Raw genomic sequence first — 7,652 nt, 5'->3', positions numbered from 1 at the left:
TCCTCTTGGGCAGTGGGCAAATGAACCTGGTTGGGCAGTAACATAAGTAACCCACTTCTGTGATAAGGACATTAATCCATACATGAAGGAAGAGCCCTCATGACCTAATCACCTTGAAGGGTGCCACCTCTCACCACTGTGGCACTGGAGATTATGTTTCCAACACATGAATATGGGGGGACACATTTAAACCATAGCATGAGGTATATTCATTATTCTGGAACTCCAAGTGACAGCCTACATCATAAGATATCCATTAGAATTCCAGCTCTAATAGTCCTTTCTCTCACATTTTCTTCCCCACTGGGGGACTTAAGACAAGTTTATCCAAAGGCTGGATTAGTATAAACTAAAGGAAATCCCAACATTGACAAGAAAGTTTACAATTTACACAGCTTATTGAATTAAGCATTATTGGCTCCAAATAATATACTCATTCATATAGATCAAAATATATCACATATTTACATCTATTTTCTTAGATGTCCATGTGACCAGACACAATATGAACTAATGAGTGAAGACCTTCATGCACTAGCAACCTGTTCATCTTATTTTAGAGTTTCTTCCTTAGAGATGAGAAAAAAAAAAAAAGAATCCATATTAGGTGATCAGGTATTCTCAAAACTCAGAGCATTTAGTTTTCCCTTGTTTTCTCAAGTTATTTACAAGCATACTGTTCTTACACACCTTAAAAATACTTCAGATAATATCTAAGACTATATTGCACACCTGTTTAATGGGTCTTTATGATCTGCCATTGCTGACATATTGTGATATTCAAGAATTTAATAGTTTGTCAGTGTAGTTAGAAAAATCCAAACTCTGAAATAATTTAAAGAGGTTTATTGTAAGCCAAATTTGAGGACCATAACCCAGATGTAGCCACACCCAAGAGTCTAGAGCAACTGGACTTGCTGTGGTTGGGTTATAGTTTGGTTTTATACATTTCAGGGAGACAGGAATTACAGGTAAGATCCTAAATCAATACATGGAAGGCATACATTGGTTTGGTCTGAAAAGGCAGGATATCTCGAAGTGGGGGCTTACAAGTCATAGGTGGGTTTAGGAATTCTTCTATTGACAATTGGCTGAAAGAGGCTTTGTCTAAAAGACCAGGAGTAGGTAAAAAGTAATGCTTGAGTTAAGATGAGGATCTTTCATGTGATGTTATTCTAGAATCGGGTTGTGAAGTAAACCACATCATAACAACCTGTTCTGTGAGATTTTATCATTTGTAGGCATGACTCATCAGGCCCCCTCAGAAAGGAATTTTTGGGCAAAAAAAAAGATCAGACTTCAGTCCTCATTAGTAATTAACTACACAGACATATCTATAGTTAGCAATTATATCAATGCAAATAGGTGGTCAGTTCTAATTTTTTCAAAATTACTACATCATAATGCAAAAATTTGTCTAAAACTGGACTATATTATTTACACTTTCAACTTCTATTTAGAGGAAACTTGTTAAAGCAAAACAGTGGGAAGTAAAAACTGTTGTAGGGGTGAGGTGAAACATGCCTTTCCCTCCCCGCCACCCCCACTGGCAAGTTCACTAAAAGATCAATTCATAATTAAGGCAGATTAATAAGAGAAAGGTTTATTTATCAATACCATGTACATGGAGAGAATTACATAATGCTTACCCAACATCCCAATGAAGCTCATTTTATTCCTGTCTTTTTGGAGGGGAGGGGAAATGAGGAGTACAGGTAATTCTGTGTAGGGGTGACAAATGGTGCTAGGGAGGACAAATGGGTAGAGGCAAGAGATCGACTTGTAAATTATTCTCTTTGTAAATCAAATTAATCTGAGGGACAAGTATTATGTTTAAAATAAGTTGGCCAGGTCTGCTTACATTCTTGATCTTCTTTCCTGCAATATATTGAGATAACAGGGCCAGGAAGTCAGTTGCCCCCTTTGATCTTTTGATTAGGTCAATCCTGTTTATGCAGATAGAAGGAAAGCCCCCTCCAATGCTTTGTTGATCTCAAGGGCCTGCAATTTAAAATATTCTTTATACCAAGGAGTCATATTTTGGGGTGAAATTTCCTGAGCTCCTTTAATGTTTTATGGTATTCAGTGCATTTATGTTGTGAAAGGTGTTTTTCTCGGTTAGAAATTAAGAGCTTTGTCTTTACAAGAAATAGTATACATAATGTGGCTCAGAAGCAAATTGTGACATAGCCTAGATAGGGGTGTGGAATCTGTGGCCTGAAGGCCACATGTGGCCTTCTAGTTTCTTAAGTGTGGCCTTTTGACTGGATCCAAATTTTACAGAACAAATCTTTTTATTTTTATTAATACATTTTTGTCTTCTATATTTTAATTTTATTTTTAGAATGAATGTATTTAATATACCAAGAAATAAAATAAGTTTCAACAAAATAATCCTCCCAGATTGACCCAAACAATTAGAACATTAGTAAACTATAAAGGTTACATTGGCAGCTGCTAAGCTCATGATTTAGTTCTAACTTCCCCTGCATGACTGGCGCCACTACCACATGAGACTGGCTGGTGAGAGTTTATGGGGGTTGCATACTCCAGTCTGTTATCAGCTTTTGACAGTGGTGTACTGCATTTCTGTTTGATGTGGAATTTGTGAATAGTTGCACAGCTTGACAGTATTTTTAAATTCTGTCTGCTTAATAATCCATCATGTCAAAAGAGACCAAGAGAATGCTGAAGAAAGAAAACAATTTTTTTTAAAATGAGGACTGGTAATTGCAATATTACCTCATTTTTGCTAAACATAAGATGATTTTCCTGCTTTGTGATATCCAATATCAACATTAAGGAAATTCAATGCTTATCAGAATTGTAAAACTCATAAAGACCACAAATATTTTAAATTGGAGGGAGAGACATGAAAGGTTGTATTGCAGAAATCAAAAGATGAAAAGTAAAATGCAAAGACAATTCTTTAGAGCAGCAATAAGACCTGGAAATAATGCCACTGAAGCAACTTATAGAGTACCTTATATACTTGGGAAAAAAGGGAAGCCATTCAGTGATCTAGAAATTGTGAAAAAATATTCATTGTTGAAGTTGTAGGATGCTTTGACCTAGATAACATTTCAATGTACAAACAACTGCCTCTTTCAAGGAGAACCATACCTGATGGGTGGCATGAATTAGCTTGCAACTTAACAGAACAACTTCATGCAATACTTCAAAAGGAAAATATATATTATTCAACTGCTTTGGATGAATCAACTGATGCTACTGACTCAGTGCAGGTTTTATACTTCATTAGGGTCATGACAGAAGATTTTGTTTGCTATCAAGAGTTACTTACTTTGTTCACTTTGTGAACAGAACATGGGAAATAGATATCTTCAACAACTTTCAAGATAAACGTCATGAAGTTGGACTGAATTTGGTAAATTTAGTGAGTGTATGTATAGATGGTGTACCTTCCATGACAAGAAAACATAAAGGGCTTATTGTACAGATTTAAAAAAGTATTAACAAATCCAGATGCTATCATTTATTTTCCTTATATCTTACATCAGCAAAATCTCTGTTCTAAAGCCACCATTTTAAGTGACACTTTCCAACAAGTTATAAGTACTGTTAACTATATTCATGCAAAAGCAATACAGCATCCTCAGTTTCACAACATGCTAAAGTTGAACAATGGGGTAGGTATTCAGTGTGGATTTGCCTTATCATTCTAATGCAGGGACAGGTGTTAGCTAAAAATTTATCTCCGAGAGAATAGATAGTTGAATTTTGTGAAGAATAGAATCAGCAATGTGAATGATTGAAAGAAGATTTCTATAGGAATGAAGCATTTCTGTGTGATATCGTGTCAGATCAAAATGACTTCAATATTTCATTGCAAGGTAAAACTAAGTCTACATATGACATGTGACAAAAAATCCGAGCATTTTGACAAAAAGCTATCTTTTTTCTAAATGCTTCTTCTTCGAAAGGAAATTTTAGATGAATATATTTTTTCCAATTAGCAAAGGTCTTTGATGAGCAGGATAGTATATATGAGTTATTTGAAGAATATGCAGCTGTTATAGACCTATTAATTTGAGAATAAAATGAAAGGTTCACTGACTTTGAGAATCGTGACATCACACTCAAATTAGCATTTCAGCCTCATCTAGTTGATATCACCAAGGCACCTAAAGAACTACAGATGGAATTGAGTGAACTCTCAGTAGATGACATTTTAAAATCTTTGTTTGATGCTAAGAAAGATCCAAGTGACATAAGAAAAAATGTGGTAGAATACCCCACGCACATCTTTGGCAACATGCCTAAAAAAATGCTTTCTTGCTTTTCAACCCCTTCCTGCAAATCTACATTCTCCTACCTAACCCAAATCAGATGCTTTTAAGGTCACAAATGACTGAAACCAATCTACAGGATCAACTGAAACTGTGGACCTCCATGCTACAACCAAATATTCAAATGCTTTCCAACAAAAAGCAGACACAATAAAGTCATTAAAAGGTCAGTTTACTTTAAAATTAACAAAAAGTTTTCACTTTTTGAAATTATTAAGTACATAGTCATTTGATTTTTACAAAATAATGTACATTTTTTAAGTATATCTAATTGGAGTTTCTTGAATGTGGCCTTAATTTTATTACAGCTAAATTAATGCAGCTTTCCAACATGAAAAGTTTCCCTACTGCTAGATAGACAGTGTGAGGGATGGAGTGGCCAGAGCTGTACCACAGATCTCCAACAAAGAACAAATATGGAGAAAGCTCTTTCACTTCACAAGCTCCAGAGTTATCTGTTTACCTGGCAGGAAATGATCATGAAGGTGGCTTTTCCGGGGCCTGGCTTATCCATTGCACTCTGGATGTGCTGACCCCTCCGATTTCACTGACTGTGGGAAACTCAAGTGCATTATTTGTGGTATTGGGGGACTTTGCATTCATGCTGTTCCCTGGTCATGTTAAAAAAAAAAAAGAAAAAAAAAAGAAGAAGAAGAAGGCCCAGCGCCATATCCATTTGCCAAATGCTCTAAAAATTAGAACAGCACTGTGGCTATCTGGGTTCACTATCTGGGTTCACTTTTTAGAAACCTGTGGACTGTCCCTGGAGTCATCAAAATTCTTCCTGATAGGTGAGTTTGTTCTTGAAGGTCTTCTAGATCAACATTATTTTCTATGAGGTCTACAGATCATTGCCTGCCTGCAAACTGTACCTAATCCACGAAGAAATAAGTACAGAAATAAGAGTAAACATTTGAAACAAATGTCTATACACCAAAGCCCATGCACCAGCTTCTTGTTTTGATAAATAGCTTTGTTGGGAGATAGCCATATTATTACCAAAACCTCAGCACTTGTCCTGAAGGCCACATCAGAAGAATGAGAACTAGGGTTTTGGCTTGGAGGAAAGAGAATTTTTATCATTTTGCTGGCAAAGGAGGAAAAATGGTAGATCTTTTTGTCTCAAAAATCCATATTTTCCTGAACATAGGCAGAAATACAGAGCTTTTAAAGGGAGGGTCCCACAGCTCTGGGCTATTGTGGTTAACTATTCTAATGCCATCTTTGTCAAAGACAAACCCTATGAACTCCGCCAGCTGCCCACCATAAGAACAGAAGACCTTCTCCCAGCTCCTCCCTACCACTGGCCTGAGGCAGGATTGCAGCAGGTTTCAGTTCTCAAAAGGAGTGGGAGAAGTTTCAAAGAGACATGCGCCTTTTTTTTTTTTCTCTAGGCCATTTCCTGTTACATTTTCCCCATGGTCAATTTTATGCTTCCATATATATGGGAGGAGGGGTAGCTGCTCTGTTACAATACCTGTTCATTTACCTATTGTCTATGGCTACTTTCGAGCATCAGTAGCAGAGTTGGTAGTTGTGACACAGACTGGATGACCTATAAAGCCTAAAATATTTACTATAGAGGCCTTTATAGAAAGTTTGCCAACCACCACTTCGTTTCCCATTTAGAAACATTTATAGCAATTTGACATGGCTGTTACATCTAGGTGTGTGATTATTTTTCTAGGTTTTTAATTTCATTTTGGTTTTTGTACTTTACAAATTTATTGTTCCACAATTGATTGGCAGATGGAAAGCAAAAAAAAAAAATTAATAATAAATAAATAAATGAAAAGCAGACTTTCAACACAGATATTTTAAGAAGTGCTATTCTACATCAGATATATTTCACGACAGGGCAAATCTGTTTATAAAATTCACTTTATTTCGGGCCACTGATGTTTATTGCCTGGCATTAAACCGGATTCAAAGGATGAGTCAAAGTTGTCCTCTGGCTGGCTTGCACTTTTCCAACACTTCTTTTGTCATAATAACAGTTTGTTGTTATCAATTGCTGTTGTGAAAGCAGATTTTTTTTAAACCAAGATAATGCTGTTGCACAATAAATTTTCCAACTTATAGGCTGTGTTTGAGTAAGATTTTAGATCCTAAAGGATGTCATTGCAATACAAATGTATAGAATCTGCATATAAATTATGTTGATTATGAATTAAAAATTCCCAAACATAAGTGAGATCAACATAGATCAGATGGAAATTCATTTAAACTAACAAGAATTTAGTGTAAGTTTCTATTACTAAAAATGTGTTTGGTTTATCTACAAACCTGTTCATTTATAAAGCAAAATATAGATAAAATTTCAGCAGAAAGTTGCTGAATTCCTAACTTTAACAATTTAAGTAGTAGTAGAAAGTATTGCAAGACAGTATAAAATATTGTATTGTATTACTTGATTGTCTATTAATAGAAAAAATAGTTTAAAAATGTATTATATGATAAAACTACATAGAACCACACACACACAAATAGAAAATGCACATAAAACATGAAATCTGCATAAGTTTTGTAGATTGTATCAACGTTGATTTCCTAGTTTTGATACTGTACTATAGTTATACAAAATGTTATCACTGGGGGAAACGTGGTTAAGAATACATGAGAACTGCTTACTTTTTTTTTCCTATGAAGTTATAATTATTTCAAAATCAAAAACTAAAAAATGTGTTAAATTATTAAATTAAACTAGATTGTTTTAATAAAGTTTGATTATGAGCAGCTTGTTATTACCTACGAAAATATTTAGGTAAGATTTGAGAGAGGAAACCAGTAGCTTAGTTTCCTCATGGATTTCAGTTTTCTTTATATTATTGTATTAGAAATGTTAGGTAGATAGTGAGAGATTCTGGGTCTCCTAGGAATGAAATTGGGTACTGTTGTCTTGGTACAATTGCCTCACCTGGGACGAAGGACAAGGGTAGGCCCCAGGCCCCCCCATCTTGGTCCTGCCCTAGCCTAATGCCCTCCTGAGGGACTGCCATAACTGGGAGAGGGGGGAACACCCTTCCAATTTGCCAATTATAACTCAGCATGCCAGCTGCAAAAGAATGCAAAGGACTCTCTAGCTCATGGGCCAAGCAGCATAGGTACCACAGAGTCTGGAAATTGAACTAGAACAGCCCACATACATAAAAGACTCAGGTCATGCAACTCTCAACTGTCCAATCAAAGTGGTTCCATGGTGACATCTAAGACACAGGAAAGTTCCAATGCAGGCACTATACAACAAGACTGAGACCATAACCAACCCCTTTTTCTGTGTCCTTTCTTTTGCTCTCCCTTTGCTGTGACAATGGGTCCAGTCATCCTCTGTGGCATATCTAT

The 7,652-nt window shown here is 35.8% G+C and overlaps 1 non-coding gene across 1 annotated transcript; it reads left to right on the top strand.

The window, feature by feature from the left end:
• Nucleotides 1–4,765: 4,765 nt before the first annotated feature.
• Nucleotides 4,766–4,924, top strand: LOC142876729 (U1 spliceosomal RNA). Its single transcript, XR_012923560.1, has one exon. It is a non-coding gene; the product is annotated as a U1 spliceosomal RNA (small nuclear RNA).
• The last annotated feature ends 2,728 nt before the right edge of the window (nt 4,925–7,652 follow it).

This window comes from Microcebus murinus, chromosome 15 (genome assembly GCF_040939455.1).
Source record: "Microcebus murinus isolate Inina chromosome 15, M.murinus_Inina_mat1.0, whole genome shotgun sequence".
Lineage (NCBI taxonomy): Eukaryota > Metazoa > Chordata > Mammalia > Primates > Cheirogaleidae > Microcebus > Microcebus murinus.
Note: the sequence above shows the minus strand (reverse complement) of the source record. Positions and strands in the feature narration are given on the sequence as shown.